This window comes from Sapajus apella, unplaced genomic scaffold, assembly GCF_009761245.1.
Source record: "Sapajus apella isolate SASKATOON/1434 unplaced genomic scaffold, GSC_monkey_1.0 scaffold108, whole genome shotgun sequence".
Classification (NCBI taxonomy): domain Eukaryota; kingdom Metazoa; phylum Chordata; class Mammalia; order Primates; family Cebidae; genus Sapajus; species Sapajus apella.
This window is the reverse complement of record NW_022437048.1, coordinates 6,578,706-6,599,784: the sequence shown is the minus strand read 5'-3', so window position 1 is coordinate 6,599,784 and position 21,079 is coordinate 6,578,706. Positions and strand designations below refer to the sequence as shown.

At 35.4% G+C, this 21,079-nt stretch overlaps 1 long non-coding RNA gene across 1 annotated transcript; it reads right to left on the bottom strand.

The window, feature by feature from the left end:
- Nucleotides 1–1,796: 1,796 nt before the first annotated feature.
- LOC116537233 lies at nucleotides 1,797–20,838 on the bottom strand. Its single transcript, XR_004263032.1, has 3 exons — nucleotides 20,829–20,838; nucleotides 15,474–15,481; nucleotides 1,797–1,916 (listed from the first exon to the last, which is right to left on the bottom strand). It is a non-coding gene; the product is annotated as an uncharacterized LOC116537233 (long non-coding RNA).
- Nucleotides 20,839–21,079: the final 241 nt, after the last annotated feature.

The window sequence follows — 21,079 nt, the reverse complement described above, 5'->3', positions numbered from 1 at the left end:
AAAAAAAAAAAAAAAAAAAAAAAAAAAAAAAAAAAAAAAAAAAAAAACAAGATTACCTGGTCAGTGAAAAAGCATTCAAATCAATTATTTGACGTTAAAATAGAAGAGTCATTTAGCTGATTTTTTTTAAATAGTCTGGCTTCAGTTTGGCAACAACTGTGTAGAAGCACAGGGGTAAGCATTAGGGAATACAGTGGTCTACAGTGAAGGGTACTACACACTACCAAGAGTATACCTTATGGTAAAAAGATATATCCGTAAACAAATGCCCACAGTGACATCAGCAGTAAGAAAGCATTGTACAAGATCCAGGGTTGTCCAGAACATGGAGTCTTTTCTGAAGACACAGATTAGTTCACCTGCAGAGTCTCAGCCCAAACTCTCCCTGACTTAAGTTTAAGTGTCTTAATTGCTATGAGGAGAATGGAAAAGGAAACAGAAGTATACCCATCACTTTATTATATTCTGGAATAGTCAAAAAAATATAAATTGATATCTATTTTAGAACTTGAACTCTCTTTTGTACTTTTGAATTACTCCCCAACTGACAGAGAAGTGGGGTGACAATGTAATTTATTATTTGAACCAAGATGCTATTATGAGTTTAAAGAGTTGACATTAATAATCAGGCTGGTCAAAGAGAAAGGCAGTGGGACAAACCAAGGTGTATGATCCTCTATATATGAAAAGTTATTTGCAATGAATATGTAGTGGCAAAACCTTTAGACTTCAGAGAATCCATTTTAACTAGAACTAAACATTACCTAAAATCATATATTTTAAAGCATTGTTAAACTACATCCACATATTACTATACCAAGCCAAGATGATATCTAAATTCCACAACAAAGTTATCAAAGTCAAAAGTATAATGAAGTGTGCCAATATACAAGTTTCAGGCTGGGTTTTGTTTCCCTACCTTATCAGGAAACAATTGTTGTTCTGTTAATTTTATGAAAAGTAAAAATGAATATGTTTAAAATGCATCGTATTAAAATGTGTGCAATTACATAATTAGAAATGTTAATTTTTCATGATTTGTCTATACTGACATCTATTTCTAAATTGTAGCTGACATTATTTAATATATTCAAATAGATTATATGCATATTAACATAATAAAAATCATTATATATAGTTATGAATTAATGGCATCTTTAAAATGTTTAATTTGTTTTGGTGTAATATTATGAACCATGTTAGGTTTTCAATTTCATTTGCATTTTCAGTCCCTGGCATGTAGATATCAAAGCTAAACCAGTCCAGTCGTAGTTGTAAAGTCGTTCATGTTTTAAATGTGTTTCATAGTTAGTTCCATTGCTGTAACCTCTTTCAGCCAGAGCAGATCAGCCCTGGAGCACTATTAGCAGTGGTTCTAAAACAGGCTTTTTCTTTTCAAATAAGTAGGTCTTTTTCTTTTACATAATTTTTACTTATATAAAAGAATATTTAGAGTTTTGAAAGTTGAAAAGCACTACTCAGCTTATAAACGTTAACTGCAGGCTCTGTCTCAAGCCTCCCACTTTCCAGTTCTTTTAGCCAAGAGTCCCCATATGCACCAGATTTTTTTAGCTTTTATTTTAAGTTCAGGAGTACATGTGCAGGATGTGCAGGTTTGTTACATAAATGTGTGTCATGGGGATTTGTTGTACAGATTATTGCATCACCCAGGTATTAAGCCATTACCCATTAGTTACACAGAGATGAAGCAGCAGTGTCACCCCAGGAATGGGGTTTCTAATCCTCCTCTCATGCTCCACCCTCTGACAAGTCTTGGTGTGTATCGTTCCCCTCTATGTGTCCATGTATCCTCATCATTTAGCTCCCACTTATGAGAACATGCAGTATTTGGTTTCCTCTTCCTGAGTTAGCTTGCTAAGTATAATGGCCTCCAGCTCCATCTATGTTCCTGCAGGCTTGAATTCGATAATTGCTTAATAAAAAACTAAGGGTATTCCAGGCAAGAGTCAAACACTGACCTATGTGATCCCCAAACTCCAGACATTCAGGTCATACTTTTCATGGTGACCTCAATCCCAAGTGACCCTCATTTAGTTTGAGGTAAGGAGATTCCTTTAAAATAAAAATTTCCTCATGCACCATTTTCCTCTTAAATAGACCAATGATAGTATAAAGAGGGGAAGAAGAGGATTTGAATACCTTTTAGCAAGTCTGGTAATGTATGCAACATTTCTTTTTCTGGTTCATAAAAAATTTACCAGTTAATGAATGCAAGCTACTTATAGGGAAAGGCATAACCCTTAAGTCATGCTGCTTCCTTTGGCTATGGCAATTACTGGTGAAACAATCAGCTATAAGTCATACGCAAGCAATACTCCAAGGAGCTGCAGTAACGAGTACAGTACCAAAGAGAGATTCTGAGCAACACGTAACATTTACTATCCACCTTGACTAGAAGCCTGTGCAATGCACTGTTACCTGGCCTCATGATGCATTTGAAGATGCCTTGCAGCTCCAATTCACAGCATAGGCTAAAACCATGGAAACACACATCCTTTCCCCACCACTAATATACGTGCAAATCTGTTCCCATGACCACATTGTTTCCTTGCTTTGACATTAGCAGCAAATCCAAATAGCTTTCACTCTCAGGGTGCTCCAGGCAAGAGTAAAACACTGACCATGTGTGCCCCAAACTCCAGATATATCAGTTCATACTTTTCATGGTGACCTCAATCCCAAGTAACCTTCATTTAGCTTAAGGTCAGGAGATTCCCTTAAAAAAAAATAAATTTCCCCATGCATCATTTTTGTTGTAAGTAGACCAATGATAGCATAAAGCGGGGAAGAAGAGGATTTGTATATTTTTTAGCAAATCTGGCAATATATACAACATTTCTTCACTTCTTTTTAAACTGGATAAATGCTAAATCTTCATCACACTTAATATCTTGTTACACTCCTCGTTTGACAAAGTCAACAATTTCTTTGGCTTGAGAGACTGTGCCATAAATATTTTCCTTAAGGAATATTTGAGTAATCTGCAACTTTATTGCAAAATATGTCTTTGTTTATAGATTTAAACAACATTTGGGATTTCTGACATTTTTCATATGAAGAAAAACACAGTGAAGGATAATGAGTTATTTTATTTATCTGAATTTCTTAACCTTTGCTTTTCAGGTAGTTGTGTTTGTCTATTGTCTTTGAGTTAATAGGCTTCAGTGAATATTCTCCTTGGTCGAATTATTTAATATGAGAACCCAATTCAGTGATGATAATGGAAATGCAATTCTAGAGTAAGAAAAATACTCAGTTTTGTATTCACCTGGTAATATGGTGACTAGAGTATACCCAGCCCAGTGTTGGGAGTGTAACTGGTCTTTCATGATCATTTATTTTGTTTGTCAACTACATTATAATAATTCTGTATGGCAACATTCTTCATTTTCAGTATGGGACAAGATGTGCTTTATTTGTTATTAATAATATTTTAACCATTGCAGTAAGCCAACATTCTTTTTGTGTATATTGTCAAAACTATCTGACCCATTACATCCCATATACCTTCAGTTTCCCCTAGAGTGTGGAGTAGAGAGGCAATGATTGCATAAAAGTCCCACTCTTCCAAAATATCCTCTAGTTGATAAACTAGTAGGAGTCTGAATTAAGAGACAAGAAGGGTTAAATCTCAATGTCTTTTTAAGACAAAGATGAGATAATGGTTCATTAATCTGCAAGAGTTGATATTCAAAACCCTGTCTCCACTCTACAGTGAAAGAGATAAGAAATGATTTGTAATCTTCTAGATTGAATTTTGATATCATCTCATATCTTTGTGCTAAAAAAAAATCCTTTTTCTTTCTTTAGCAGCACACATTCTCTATTTTCTGTTTTGACACATAGAGAAAGTTTGTTAGTATTTTATTTTGGTGTATTAAATGGCTTATAATAGAAATTAAAATAATTAACAATCTGAAATGGGAAACTTTTCTATAGGCTTTTGAATTTTTACTAGGATTATTTCATTATATTACTGCAGTTAAATGAATCTCACTATTTTGTGTTCATAATAATGCTGCAATTTTCCCCTGTGTTACAGAATGTATAACATTGGAATTTAGAATGACACCTGACACCATACATTTTATATTTTTTTAAAACTAAATCAACACCTTATACTAATTTCCAGCTTGAAAAGTTCTTCATTTGCTGATAAAAATAGTTTGCGCTGTCTTGCTGATGTCAAGTGGCAACAGAATTATACAAGAAAAAACAAACATAGGATAAAGTTAGCCACCCAAGAATTTGCCTAACTTGGCAATGCCTTTGGATTACCATTTACTTACCATCAAGTTTTAAAACCTGAATCAGTCCAAAATAAAAATAAGAAAGAAAATAAGTCACTTTTTTTTTGCAAGACTGTTTTCAGAATTAAGATATCATATGGTGTGTTTTGAAAGCAACTAGATGAGTTTCTCACATTTACCAATAAGACCCAGTAACTTTTCACTTTCATAGAACTACTTATAACAAAAATGTCAGTTTTAAGTGGTTGATGCACTCAAACTTCATTGATAGGATTCTAAGTAAATAAAGAGGCATACAAAATGAACAACTACTTTTAATGAAATTGATTTGGTTGTGAGTAGTGGGTACTAGTGGGAGGGTGCTGAGTGTTTGGGGTGATAGAGGATTGAAGCAGTATCATCAAATATGCAAATTCATCTAGATAGATAAAGACAAATGCTGAATCAGCATTGACACTAGAGAAACACACACACACACACACACACACACACACACACACACTATCCAGGATCTGAAAAACAATAGGAGGTATCTGAAAATGATTGATTTATTCTCTAGTGAAAATTTGCCCTCTATTGCTGCCCAAAATTTTTTGAATACTTGTCCCTAGTTTTGACAATGTTCTAAAAGTGTGAATCCTATATTTATAATATTTAATGTGAAAAAAATCTACTTTAAGGAACCCTTGTAGCTGGGGGTAGATATGTGACTTAGATTTGTCTTTCAAATATTTTTGGACAGAAAAGAGTAAGTATAGGTACTTGGCATTGGTTTTGTGGTTCAAGAGCCAGCAGCAGTAAATTTCTGATGGGTGAGCTTCCAGAAAGAGAGGCAGCAGTTCCCTTATACAGTAATTTTGTTGTTATGAGGCATCAGTCTAGAGTCTGTTGATTCAGGTTTTCCAAGGTTCCTTAATCTATTCTCTACCTCTTCAAAGTCTCTTGATCACAGAAAGAAGAGTCTTTGTCTACAATTAAAAAGTGATGAGTTCACTAATTATTTGCAGAAGTGGTTGCAAGCAATAAATCTGTGCTGTCCAATCTGGTAGCCACTAGTTCTATGTGCTACTTTAAATTAAAATCAATTTAATTAAAATTCAGTTCCTTCATCACACTTACTACTTTTCAATAGCTACATATAGATAATGGCTACCTTATTTGACAGCATAAAAATAGAAAATGTTGATCATCATAGAAAGTTTTATTGAACAGGGCTACAATAAATCCCCCCAAAATAAGAATATTAGATTAGTTATTTCAGCGAGGTGTATTTGAAGAAACCAGTAATCCAGGGAATACTAGAGAATGGAACCATGTTAGTCCATGAGATGCAGTGGTAAAACATTTGCCAAAATTACTACCTGCAGTTCTTTTGAATGACAGGCCCATTGAAAGCCCATTTATGACAAGCTGAGAGATATGAACTACAATATTGTGACAGAATCAGCTTTCTGCATATCACTGCTCTAGAGAACTTAAAGGAAAAAATGATAAGTTCAAGATTTTAAGGTTTGGTGTCAAGTCAGTGAAAGAGCCAACCAGAGAGTTACAATAAATTCTCTAAAGCAAGTTGTAACTCTTGTAGTTAACACACTTGATAAATTCAAAAACCAGATCCAGAGTCTCAACATATGGAAATTCAGCGTAAGTTGAATTCATTCACTGACTGAAAAAAAAAGGGTGAAATTTAAAAATGATATTTGAGAGGATTCTGATGACTCCAAGTCTTCTAAATTCCTAATCTCCACTAAGCTTCCCTTTTTAGAAGAAGCATCCCTTTCTATACTGTCTAAATACACATGGTTTATGTTGACCGAAGGTCTTGAAATAACCTCACACCATGGCTTGTTCTTACTACATTTTATTGTCTCTAATAAATCTGATGAAGATGAGCCATGCCTGTAGTCCCAGCTATTGGGGAGGCTAAGGTAGGAGGATCAATTGAACTCAGGAGGCGGAGGTTGCAGTGAGCCATATGGCATCACTGCACTCCAGCCTGGGTGATAGAGTGAGACCCTGTCTCAAATAAATATTAAAAAATAAAAGAAGAGCAATTACAAGGGAGAAGCTTAAACACTAAAGAATTCCAAGATACTGTTCATTTTTATTGATACATTGCTAGATAATATGTGTGGGTATGAATTCCGATAACCTACATTAAGTAAAGAAAAATATAATTTTGAATAGGCTGATTATTGTACTTACTGGAGTATCAATTCAATAAGCTGACCTAGAAGCTGTAATTTATTCTAATTCATCACTCCTTCAGTTAGCTAGAACCTCAACTCAGTGCTTTGTGATGCTAGAAATTCCTTAGTATAATAGAGGAAGACATTCAATGACCATAAGAGACAGGAATTTAGAAATAGATTTCTGATTTGTGACCTGTGCATCTATCTCGTAACTGAATACACTAGGCGAACCAAGTGGACACAACTTTCACCAAACATTAGGAAATGTTGTGGAAAAGGGAGTATCAGCATCATGAAAAGACACACAGGGAGAATGGGATCATGGAATTATAGAGCCAGAGTTAGGCTTAGCCTTCTGATAAAGTTGTATTATAAAAGCCTATAGGATCAAAGTTACAAAATGTATGGACTGGCCTGATAAATGTCCACACACACCAGCTTAACCAGAACAGTTTCAGCTGATAGTGTGGTGGCCCCTGAGTAATTATTAGCTGTAGCCCTTGTTACTTTACAGAGACTAATTTCATTTTTAAATTGTAGATCATCTAGTCAATGGAGATGTAGCTTAATTTTCTATTAATCAGATACATCCACATGAAATTTCTATTCAGAATTTAGTTATGTGAAACATGTACTGAGTAGAGGGCATCCATTTTTCTAGTATGAATCCCAAGCAAGACACTATGGATCTGTAACCAGCAGTAACACTAACATCTGGATTCATCTGCTCCCTCATGTAACAAAGTTTCTGGAAAGATCAGCAACAGCAACTTTTAATTACAGCAGAGACATCTCCCTTCGCAGTTGAGTTATGTGTTATGGTTTTGGAGGTCTTCAAGGTAAAGGCCCATCTGGGATCTGTTACTTCAGCCCTCCTGACAATTCTGTTAGCGATCTGCATGGTGCACTTAAACTTATAACAGTGTACTCAGTGTCACAACTTGAAACCCTGACCACACACACACACACACACACACACACCCCTAGTGATCTAAATACTTACCAAGTGCTAATCTAGGTGCTGGGGCTACGGACTAGAACAGGACATGGAACTCACATTGTAGAGAGTGGAGCCAGCCAACAAACAAGCAAAATAAATGCTCCAGATAGTTAAGGGTGCTATACAAATTTTGAAAAGTTAGTAGGCCTGAAAGTGATTATGGGTAACCAGCAGCTTTAACATTAGACATTTATGAAAGGCCTCTAAAGGAGGTGAGCTTATGACTGAAGCACACAAAGATTTAGAGGAAATGTTTTTAGGAAGGCAGAACAAATCATGAACAGCATGAATAAAGGCTCTGAGGTTTAAATAAGCTTGGCATGGTTGAGGAAGACCAGCGTGCAGCTGAAGCATAGTGAAGGAGGGTATGGGAATAGGAGACAGTGGTATGAGCCAAAATACGTAAGGTCTTATAGATCATGGTAAGGAATATGCAGTTTGTTCTAAGTGTGATGAGACACTATTGGATATTTTTAAATAGGAGTGCGACATACTCTGACTTATTCATTCATTAAACAAATATTTGAGTGCCTAGAATATTGCAGGCATAATTTTAGGGCCCAGGGATGAAACGATGAACACAATCAAACAAAAATGTGTACCCCACAGAGCTAAAACTTTACTATGATAGTAAAGTGAAGTAAATAAAATCTAAATCTAAAATAACAGAAGGTAAAAAGTGCTATAAATAAATATACATCAAAAATTGTGAATAAATGATCAGACATGAAAACAAAAACAAAGTCATAGGGTTTGGAAAGGAAGCCTTAGTACAATATTAGAAGTGTGTAAGTACACTATTATAATTGTACTAAGGACAGAGTACTCTATTATATTTAATACATCTGTAATTAATTGTCATCAGTGAGTTAAGGATATAAAATAAGATTTGTATAGTAATGGAGGAACCAGAAAGCATTGCATAAAATTCAACTCACATCCATAATAAAAATTCTAATTAGGTATTAATAAAATAGCAAGAATCAAAATGATCTTTGAAGTTTTATTTCTTTTTGTTCCTCAGTCATGGCTTTCTTTCTTTTATTCTTAAGTTTTCTAAATGAATATTTCCCTAGGTGAAGAAACTCATCATCCAAGTAAAAAATTGAGGAGAACATCTAATTGTTTCTGCCATGTAATTCTTTTAAACTAGAGACAAAGAAATAACATTAAAACAATTCAAGCTTAAGGAGTTACGTAAATTGGTATCAATAAAATGTTGGCAAGATGAACACAAATACTGAAAGTAGAATAGAAATTCTAAGGGCTCAGTGATTAAACAAACAGTAGGGGATCAGTCATGTTTGTGTCCATGGGTTTTTATTGTTGTTGTTATTGGCCTTAAGAAAAAATGTAAACACAACATTAAATACATGTAGTTTTGTAGAGAAATTACTTGCTTTACATTAGAAAGTTTGAGGTCAAGATGATGTCATGAAAATGAAAAGACTGGTAAGTTAAGTACATATGCCCACTGTGCTCTTCAAAGCCAGAGATTACAAGTCATCCATAAAATCAGGGCCAATTTCCACCTGACACTAACGCGTCCATTCTTTCTACTGCAGAAAGCAACATATAGGAAAAAAAGTGGAATCTGTAATCACATAAATTTTACTTACGTTTGGTTTCCAGTACGTATTAAATATGTAAATTCTAGTATTTAAGCAAGCTTTTTGATCTCTCAATTTCCCTTTTTTAAATTTTGAAATATTTAGTTGACAAATAAAGATTGCATATATTTAAGACATACATCTGAATTAGATATATATAATATTATATATGCACACACACATACACAGTGCAACAATTACCTCAATCAAAACATTCATCTCCACCCATATTGTAAATTAGATTCACAGGACTGTGATCCTGTACTAGTCCATTCTTACACTGCTATAAAGAACTACCTGAAATTGAGTAATTTATGAAGAAAAGAGGTTAAATTGACTCACAGTTCTTCATGCTATACAGTACGTATGGCTACAAGGCCTTGGGAAACTTACGATCATGGCAGAAGGCAAAAGGGAAGCAGACACAATCTTCACATGACAGAGCAGGAGAGAGAATGCAAAGAGGGAAGTGCTTCACACTTTTAAACCACCAGATCTCCGTGAGAATTCACTCACTATTATGAGAACAGCAAGAGGGAAACCTGCCCCCATTATTCAATCGCCTTCCACAGGGTCACTTCCCCAACAGCGGGAATTACAATTTAACATGAGATGTGGGTGGGGACACAGGGCCAAACCATATTATTCTGCCCCGTGCCCCTTCCAAATCTCATGTCCTCCTCATATTTTAAAACCAATCATGCCTTCCCAACAGTGTTTCAAAGTCTTAACTCCTTCCAGCAATAACTCAAAAGTCCAAGTTGAAAGTCTCATCTGAGACAAGGCAAGTCCCTTCTGCCTATGAGCCTGTAAAATCAAAATCAAGTTAGTTACTTCCAAAATACAATGAGAGTACAGGCGCTGGGAAGTGTTCCCATTCCAAAAGGGAGAAACTGGCAAAAACAAAGGAGCTACAGGCCCCATGCAAATCCAAAACCCAGCCGGGCTGCCATTAAATTTTTTTTTTTTTTAAGAAGAAAGAAAGAAAGAAAGAAAGAAAGAAAGAAAAGAATGAAGGAGAGGAAGAAAGAGGAAGAAGAAGAGGGACAGAGAACAGGAGTGTTGCTTTATTGCCCAGGCTAGAATGCAGTCTGAAAATGGGTATTGAAAACCTCTTTTATGCCAATAATTATGCTTAATAATGGAGACAGGAAAAAATGAAGGAAGAAAATAACAAACAAGCGGCCAACCAGTATTTCATTTAAACCTGTGAGTGGGTGTGATGTGGTACTGATAAGTGTATATTTTGTGTATTTGAAGTGAAGAGTTCTATAAATATTTATTAAGTTTACTTTTCCTGGATCTGAGTTCAAGTCCTGGATATCCGTGTTAATTTTCTGTCTCATTGATCTGTCTAATATTGATGTTGAAGTCTCCCACTATTATTGTGTGGGAATCTAAGTCTCTTTATAAGTCTTATGTATCTGGGTGTTCCGGTATTGGGTGCGTATATATTTACGATTGTTAGCTCTTCTTGTTGCATTGATCCTTTTACCATTATGTAATGTCCTTCTTTGCCTCTTTTGATCTTTGTTGCTTTAAAGTCTATTTTATCAGAGGCGAGAATTGCAACTCCTTCTTTTTATTTATTTATTTATTTTTGCTCTCCATTTGGTTGGTAAATCTTTCTCCATCCCTTTGTTTTGAGTCTTTGTGTATCCTTGCATGTGAGATAGGTCTGGATGCAGCATACCGATGGGTTCTGGCTGTGTCTTTTGATTGGGGGATTTAGTTGACTTAAATTTAGGATTAATGATAATATATGTGAGTTTAATACTGCCATTTGATGTTAGCTGGCTGTTTTGCCCATTAGTTGATGTAAATTCTTCATTATGTTGATGCTCTTTACTTTTTGGTATATTTTTGGAAAGGCTGATACTGGTTGTTCCTTTCTATGTGCAGTGCTTCTTTCAGGAGCTCTTATAAAGCAGGCCTGGTGGTGATGAAATCTCTGAGTACTTGCTTGTTCACAAAAGATTTTATTTTTCCTTCGTTTGTGAAGCTTAGTTTGGCTGGATATGAAATTCTGGGTTGAAAGTTCTTTTCTTTAAGGATGTTGAACATTGGCCCCCACTGTCTTCTGGCTTGTAGGGTTTCTGCTGAGAGATCTGCTGTGAGTCTGATAGGCTTCCCTTTGTGGGTAACCTGACCTTTCTCTGGCTGCCCTGAGTATTTTCTCCTTCATTTCAACCCTGGTGAATCTGATGATTATGTGCCTTGGGGTTGGTCTTCTTGAGGAATATCTTTGTGGTGTTCTCTGTATTACCTGGAGTTGAATATTGTCCTGCCCTGCATTAAATCTTAAAGCCCCATAATAATCTCCTTTGACTCCATGTCTCACATCTAGGCCACACTGGTGCAAGGGGTGGGCTCCAAAGGCCTTGGGCATCTCTTTCCATGTGGCTCTTCAGGGTAGAGCCCCCACAGCTGCTTTCATGTTTTGGCATTGAGCGTCTGTAGCTTTTGTAGGTGCATGGTGCAAGCTGTCAGTGGATCTGCCATTTTGGGCTCTGAAAGACAGTGGCCTTCTTCTCACAGTTCCACAAGGCAGTGCCCTAATGGGGGCTCTAAGAGGGGTCTCCAACCCTTCCTTTCCCTTCTGCACTGCCCTAGTAGAGGTTCTCCATGAAGGCTCTGCCTCAGCAGCAGACTTCTGTCTGGACTTCCAGGAGTTCCCATACATCCTCAGAATTCTAGACATTCTCCCAAACCTCAACTCTTGCCTTCTGTGTACCCACAGGCCCAACACCACATGGAAGCCACCAAGACTTGGGGCTTGCACCCTCAGAAGCAACAGCCCAAGCTGTACCTTGGCTTCTTTTAGCTACAGCTGGACCTGGAGTCACTGAAACACAGGGCACCATGTCCTAAGGCTGACACAGAGTAGTGGGGCCCTAGGCCTGGCCCATGAAACCATTTTTTCTTCCTGGGCCACCAGGCCCGTGATAAAAGGGGCAGCTGGGATGGTCTCTGAAATGCCCTTGGAGGGATTTTTCCCATTGTCTGGGCTATTAACATTTGGCTCTTTGCAAGCAAATTTCTGCATAAAACATTGCCATTCTGGAGGCAAACAAACCTGGCTGCAAAGCTGGCTCCAATCCTGGCCCTGCCACTTTCCCAGCTGAGGCCTTAGACAAGTACCCTAGCCTGTTGGGCATTCTCAGAGCCATCAGCTGCAAGTGGGTGCTGCCACACCCACCTCACTGGGCAGGCTGGGGCACCAAGGAAGGTAAATGGCTCAGGGTCTGGTACAATGCAGCCACATGGCAGGTCTGCCATCCAGGTCCTTTTCTTTCCTTCCTTTCCCCAAAATCAGGTTATCATTAAAGTGCTAGTCCACATTAATCTATAGACATCAACTGTGTTCATTTTCTATTTGCTGCTGTAATAAATCATCAGAAATGTAGTGGCTTAAACCAACACAATGTATTACCCTATAGTTCTGGAGGCCAGAAGCCCTTCATAGGTGTCACTGTGCTGAAATCAAGGTGTTGGCAAGGTTGCAGTCCTTTCTGGAGAGTCTGGGGAGAATGCATTTTCTTGCCTTTTCCAGTTTCTAAAGGTTTCATGCATTCCTTGACTCACAATCTGTCCATCTTCAAAGCCAGCAATGGCAGGATGAGTCCTTCTCACATCATCTTGCTCTGACACCAGCTCTCCACCTCCATCTTCCACATGTCAGGACCCTCGTGATTACTTTGGACTCACTATGTTAATGTGGGATGATCTCTCTATTTTAGAGTCGGCTGACTCACAACCTTAATTCCATCTACAACCCCAATTCCTCTTTGTCATGTACAGTAACATATTCATAGTTTCTGGGATTAGGTTCTTGTATTCCTCCCCAGAAAATAGGTTTTTCTTTTCTACCACATGGTTGGGCTACAAATTTTCTAAAATTTATGTTCTGCTTCCCTTTTAAATATAAGTTCTAATTTCAGGTCATTTCTTTGTTTATGCAAATGAGCATATGCTTTTAGAAGCAGCCAGGCTACACCTTGAGCACTTTGCTGATTAGACATTTCTTCTGACAGATACTCTAAATCATCTCTCTCAAGTTCAAAGTTCCACAGATCTCTAGAGCAGGGGTACAATGCTGCCAGTCTCTTTGCTAAAGCATAGCAAGAGTGACCTTTACTCTAGTTCCCAGTGAGCTCCTCATCTCCATCTGAGACCACTTCAGCCATTACTATCAGCATGTTTGTCATAATCATTCAACAGGTCTCTAGGAAGTTCCAAACTTTCCCTCATCTTCCTATCTTCTTCTAAGCCCTCCAAACTGCTCCCGCCTTTGCCCATTACCAAGTTCTAAAGTCACTTGCACATTTTCAGGTTATCTTTATAGCAGTGTCCCACTTTCCTGGTACCAATTTTCCATTGTCGCATTGCTATAAAAAACTACCTAAGACTGGGTAATTTATGGAGGTTTCATTGACTCATGGTTCTACAGGCTGTACAGTAAACAGCAGGAGAGAGTGAAGGGGGAAATGCACACTTTTAAACCACCAGATTTCATGAGAACTCACTCATTGTCACAAGAACAGCAAGGGAAAAATTTGTCTTCATGACCCAATCACCTCCCACCAAGTCCCTCCTCCCTCTTGCAAACACTGGGAATTACAATTTGACATGAGATTTGGGTGGGGCCACAGCAAAATCATATTAGATCCCAATGCATTATATGAGGAGAAAGTTAAGGTACAACCCATTCTTTGCCAATCACTGTGCTAACAACAGGTATGAGAAAGCATAATGCAGAGCCTGTCTTCTGTTAGTTCATATGCTGTGATAACTCCATATCATTAATGTAGTGGTTTACAGCATGGTTTCTGGAGCCAGGCTGCCTGAGTTGGATTCCTGGTTCCATTCTGATTAAAGCTGGGCAATTTACTTAAGCTGTCTGCCCTAGTTTCCTCATTTATGCTAACTATAATGCCTACCTCAGTGTTGTAGTGAGGAATAGATGAGCTGATACATGTAAATGGCTTATAACATTTAAGTCCCTAATATTTTAAAACTATATATGACTATGACTTAGCTATATTACAAAGAAAAATACTGAAATAAAATTCATTGCTAAAGGATATTGTAACCCTCCCTCACTTTAGTTACTAATATGACAGTGGTTCTCAAAGTGTGGAACTCAGACCAGCAGCAACAGCCCCACCTGAGAAATTGAAGATCTCACCTCAAACCTGCTAAATCAGAAACCCTCAGGTTAGAATCAAGCCACCTGGGTTTTAGCAAGCCCTCCAGTTAACCCAGGCACGTTAAAGGTTGAGAACCACTATAAAGGATATCCTTGCTACTGACATGGTTTGGCTCTTTGTCCCCAACCAAATCTCATCTTGTATTGTAATCCCTATAAGTGCCACGTGTCAAGAGAGACCAGGTGGAGGTAACTGAATCATGGGGGTGGTTTCCCCCATGCTGTTCTCATGATAGTGAGTGTGTTCTCACAAATTCCGATGGCTTTATAAGGGGATCTTCCCCCTTCACTTAGCACTTCTTCCACCACCTTGTGAAGAAGGTGCCTTGCTCCCTTTCACCTTCTTCCATGATGGTAAGTTTCCTGAGCCCTCCCCAGCCATGTTGAATTGTGAGTCCACTAAACCAAATGATCAATCAGCAACTAATATATAAAAATAGTAAAAATATGTGTGCTGATCTATAATGGGAAGAAAAATAAAACTTTCCAATAATGAAACTGAAACTTGAGACGAATTTTTGACAAAGTTTTTCTTGCAAGAGGAAATTAAAGAACTTAGGAAAAAATGTATGTATCTTAGACTCCCAAGCACTGTTATTATGAAGTTCAACAGTAAGCCACAAAAATGAGATTAATTTTTTAAACAAACATTGGTTGAACTACATCAAAATAAAAAGCTTTATACAAAGCACTGAGCACAAGTGTGGTTAAGTAACACGCCCTCAATTAACAGTGTTTATTATTACTATTTAACTGGCACAGTTCTAAGCATAGGGTTATAAGAAATATTCAAGTTAAAATCACAGAGTCAACTAGAAATCACCTGGGAATTTGGTGAGAATTTAGTCTATCCTAAATTGTATACAGAATCATAACAAAATCATTTAAATTTACATTATCTAAATAATATAAATTATATACATAATTATGTATTTCAATTCTGTTCAATTATGGAAAATATAATAACTGTTTACATTCATTACTATATTTTATTAATATTTACTTTGTAGTCCATCTTAAGTTTGTTTATAAGAAAATTAATAAATTCCTTAATATAATACATTTTTAAGCTTTTAAAAAGTATTATGTATACATAAGGCTGCAAGTTACATCAGTAATATTTAACTAAATTCTTAATTAATAAAATATAAAGATGCCATCCAAGTAAATTAAATATATGACACAATTAACACACATGACTAAAAGCAGGAAAGAACAGACATAAATCAAATTAGAAAGAAGTAATGTAAAAAATAATGGCTGACTATTATCTTTACAATGCTGAACAGAAATTAGTAGCATATTAAATGACATTTCCAAAAGTCCTACATGTGCTACAAAATTGATAATTTCTCTTACAATACAAAACACAGTGTTTCTATTTGGGGCCGACTAATGAAAACAACGTACCACATTTCTTTAAAAAGCCTCATCATTATGTCTGTTTCATTTGGGCATTTTCCATCTTCACCTTTATTAGTCCTCAAGTGCACATTTCTAAATTGGAATTAGCAGCCATCATTATTAAAATATGGATATTTGACATCTCTTTTACAGATAGTCTTTGACTTGATTACAATGTATCCAAAGAAAAGCAGAAACAAAAAAATAGAACAAGTTCTCTCATTTGTAACATAATATAATCTGAGAACTTCATTTAAATTGTGCTTATTTTCTTTCAGTGTCATGGTTTTGCTTCCCTGAAAGGATTATAGATGAACTCTGATGTATCAAGATTGTTCCTCTGCAATCATGAAGTAGTCTTAGGCACAAAGATTTACTAGCCCTTAAAATAAGATTTACAGCAGTAAAGCATCATTTATTGCAGCACATCAATTTTATTTAATTTTTAGGTTTTGGTTTCTTAGTGAAAAGATAGATTGGTATTTGATAGTTAAAATTAGAAAAAAAAATGAATCATTTATTATACTGAAGATTCTTAACATTTATTTTCAACTTGTATTCTCATAATACGTAATATTTACAGGCTCAACATATTCTTATAGGCATATCTACTTTGAAAAAAACAAAAATATTTTATTAAAATATTTCTATCAGCCTTTTGAGATGTACTGAGCATGGAATTCATTAATGAATGTTATTTTGCAAAGATGTAGAGAAGTTTATTATTTAAAATCTCAAAAACATGTTAATGTGCAAGAAAAAATAATAGGTCTATTCTAACTTTTTAAAAAGTATGATATTAGTTTAGAGGAGATTAGCAATTATCATTTATCAATATTGATAATAGAAATCATATATGTTAATTTTTTTCTAGGCATTTCTTCAATAACAATTAGGTTACCAAATTAGGGCTTCATAGCCAGAAACTTGAAGTTCTAAGACAATAATATATCTTTTAACATTCAAAAGTTATCATTTTTTTCAAATTATATACAATTTTAAAAGGAAACCACAAGATTACAACTCATTTTGAGTTTAATTGAAGAAGCATTCTCAAAAATCTTAAAATTTTTTTTTAAATTTTCAATTGTGGCAAAATATACATAAAATTTATCATCTTAATCATCTTTAAATGTACAGCTCAGTGATATTAATCACATTCATAATGTGCAAACATCACCACCCATCCATCTCCAGAATGCTTTTTATCTTGCCAAAGTGAAACACGATATATATTAAATAATAAATCCCCATTCCCCCATCCTCTGACAACCACCAGTCTACTTTCTGTCTCTGGTTTTTATGATTGTCAGTAGCTCACATAAGTAGAATCATACCATATTTGGCATTTGCAACTGACTTATATCACTTAGCATATATCAGAATTTTCTTCTTTTTCAAGCCTTGCTGAAAAGGAATGACTTAAATTATGTCATTTTTATATTTGTTTTCTACATGTCTTTCAGCTTTTTTTGTCTCCAGTTTCTGCATTACTGTTTTATTTTGTTTAGTTAATTTTTTCTAGCAAAATATTTAAATTCCTGTCCCATTTATTCATGTGTATTTTCTATAGCTATTTATTTGTGGTCATTATAGGTGTTACATTCAACATCTTGAAGTTATAACATTCTAATTTGAATTATATCAGCTTAACTTCATTATCATATAAAAACTCTGTTACCTTACATCTCTATACCTACTTTATTACTAATGTCACTAAATTACATCTTTATACATTATGTGTTTGAAAACAATAAACCAATCATTTTAATTTCTTAAACTATAAAAACAAACGGTGAAGTTACATACAATTTTTTAAACAGTAGCTTTTTGACTAATAATGCTTTTTTTAAGGAAAAGTATTAGTCATTTAAGTCATACAGAAAACAAAAAAATGAGTCACAAACCATTTTTACAATACTAGATTTTATAATTGTCCACGTATTTACCTTTACTGAGATCTTTGTTTTTTCATATGGATACTAGTTACTGTCTAGTGTCCTTTCATTTCAACATGCAGGATTTCTTTTAGCATTTCTTCCACAGCAGAGCAGGCCTCGTAGTAAGAAACTCACTCAGCCTTTGTTTATCTAGGAATGGTTTTATTCTCCCTCACTTTTGGAAGACAGTTTTGCCAGACATAGGATTCTTGGTAGACAGTTTTTGTTTTTGTTTTTGTTATTCCTTTTAGCAATTGGAATATATCAGCCCACTTGCCTTCTGACCATTAAAATTTCTGATGAGAAATTTATTGAAAATTCTATTGAGTAGTCTTTTTATGTGACAAGTTACTTCTGTCTTACTACTTTTAATATGCTCTATTTGGCTTTGGCTTTTGATAATTTGATCAAAATGTGTCTTGATATGGTTCTTTTTGTTTGTACTTATTTGAGTTTGTTGAATTTCTTGGATGTTTGTATCTTTCATCAATTTTGGCAAGCTTTTAGACATTATTTCCTCAAATATTCTCTCCTCCACTTTCTCTAACTTTTTCTTCTGGGATTCGCATCATGTACATGTTTTTCTAATTGATTGTGATCAACAAGTCCCTTACACTCTCTTCAGTTTTCCTTAATCTTTTTTCTTTCTCTTCCTCAGATTCAATAATGTAATTGTCCTATGTTCAAGTTGACTGAGTCTTCTGCTCTGCTCAAATATTCATTTCAATCCCTCTACTGACTTTTTCATAATTTTAGTTATTGTACTTTTTATCTTCAGAATTTCTTGTGGCTTCTTTTTTTCACTTTCTTATTCCTTTATTGGTGTTTTAACTTTGTTATCATTATTATTTTCTTGACTTTCTCCATGTTTGGCTTTCAGTGTGTTTAAGACAATTATTTTTAAGTCTTTATCTAATAGATCCATCATCTGGCCCCTTTCACTGACAATTACTGTTAGTTTAGTGTTTTTCATTGAATGGGCCACAATTTCATGTTTCTTTGTATGCCTTGGGATTTTCTGTTAAAAACCAGACATTTGAATTTATTACCATGATAATTCTAGATATCAGATTCTCCAGCAACCTCAAGGATTTGCTGGATGTGTGTGCATCTGTGTGTGTGTTGTTTTGATTGTTGTAGTGGGTTTTTTTTGTTTTGTTTTGTTTTGTTTTTGCTGAGAATCAAACTAATGTGTTAACTATAAGTGTTGTTGGGTCTTTTCTTAGCTTGCACCTTTCTTTTGACATGCACAGTGACATTAATTTCTCTTTATATCTGGTTGTTTTTAAATGTTCTTGTCTTTAATAGCTGGCTCCCAAAAAGGGGAAAAGAAAAATGAAGGGAAGGAGAAAGGATGCCAGTCTTTTAAATCCTCTGGATGTAACTTTAGCTGGAAGATGAGAGGCATGTAACCACGATGGAAGGTAGAAAAACAACAGCCATTGCCTCTTTGTATTTCTGTGATAACAAACAGCCATCAGCTATCAGGGCACAGATCCCCATTATTTGGAAGACAAGGTCCTTTTGCCCAAGATGGCTCCTCCAAGCTGCATATAAGTTGCCCCAGGAATGAATGCACAGCTTCCTGCCATATGGCATGGGTTGGGAGGTGAGTAGTTACTACTGTGCTAAGCACTGAAATTGATTGAAATTAACTTCAATTTGCGTGCAAGTTGTTTTCTGTGAATTACAAGCCTTTTATAGGCTCTAGAATTCCAAAAACACTTACAATAGACAGATTTTGCCACTGCAGTTATTGTCTAGGTGAGAAGACAGAGTACTGGTGCTTTCTACACTGCCTTCCTCCCGGAATCCTCCCCTCAGATCTTAATTAAATAATTTTTGTGTGCTCTAACTCCTATGTAGGTGCTAAGTACATAGTAAGATTTCAATAACTATTTACTGAGCAATTTTTGCTAATCAGCAAGTAAAATCAAATTCTTAATAGAAATAAATTTTAATTATTTACTTGGTTCTAAATTTGTCATTTGTGATCATATTAAATTCCTTTAATGGATATGCCTAGTACAGTACTTAATATATTATATATATTTCTTATAATCCTCAGAAAAATCTGGGGAGATATTTATTTTTCCTCTTCTTCTTTTTTTTTTTTTAATGGAGTTCCACTCTTGTCACCCAGGCTGAAGGGCAATGACACAATCTCGGCTCATTACAACCTTCGCCTCCTGGGTTGTGATTCTCCTGAGTCAGCCTCCAGAGTACCTGGGATTACAGGCATGCACCACCAGACTCAGCTAATTTTGTATTTTCAGTAGAGATGGGGTTTCACCATGTTGGCCAAGGTGGTCTCGAACTCCTGACTTCAGGTAATCCATCCGCCTCTGCCTCCCAAAGTGCTGGGATTACAGGCGTGAACCACCATGCCAAGCCACTTATTATTTTTCTTGTTTTACTCAGAGAGAAATCAAGTACATTTATCAGGCTTGCACATCTAGTAAAGGTATTCAAACATAGATCAGAGTTCTTGAATTTAAAATTTTTATTGGAAAGGATCACTATTCCTGGCTGAAATCTCAGGGTATTTCTACATTGTTCTAATTAATGTATCACAATGTATTCTACAGGGAATAACTTTGCTTTTACAAACAAAGTATTTAATTTTATCAACACAGGGCATATATAACAGAGTAAATCACTTGAGAAATGTAATCACTTTATTTTACCACCTCTCACTGATACTATCTGTATGCAAAGTTGTCTATAAATCTCTCTTTAGAGTCCTAACCATTTACCAACTGCAAACACTATTTAGTCTAAATTTCTAACTGAAGTTTACAACATAAGTAATGCCTATACCAAAACCAAGAATCTCACATTTTAAAAAGACAATTAATTCTGACTTCTACCTCACAAATGCCTCAACTACCTGACTTTCTATTAAAAAAAAGAAGCACTATGAGTCATATACGCATCCAAAAGAAGTTTCAAACCTCTATTTTTAAATATTTTAAAAATAAGTCAAGAGTTAAACAAACCAGGAGATTTTCATTGTATCTGTAATTTACAAAGAATTATTGAATTAAATTGGTAAAGAGCTGATAAAATTGATAAGTACAATCTGTCACAAATGACACTGAATTTGAGTGGTGATCAAAAAAACCCTATAAGACAAGCATAGCTGGATGTGGTAACTATCGTTTTTCCCATATCATCACTTCATGGCACTTTTTCACCAAACTCTCATTGCATAGACTTTTTTCTCTCATAAAATTAGATATAATCAAATATTCTAAATTACTTACCTGTTTAATATGACTTTCTAAGGAATGGTGAATGTCTCAAATATACTTTTTGTCCTAGACATCTACAAAATTAATCCTTTACAGCTCAGAATTTTTTGTATTAATTTATTTAACAGCAATATTGGGAGAAGAAGAAAACTCATTATCCACAGACTATTTAAGACACCAATGAAAATTGAACTAAAAT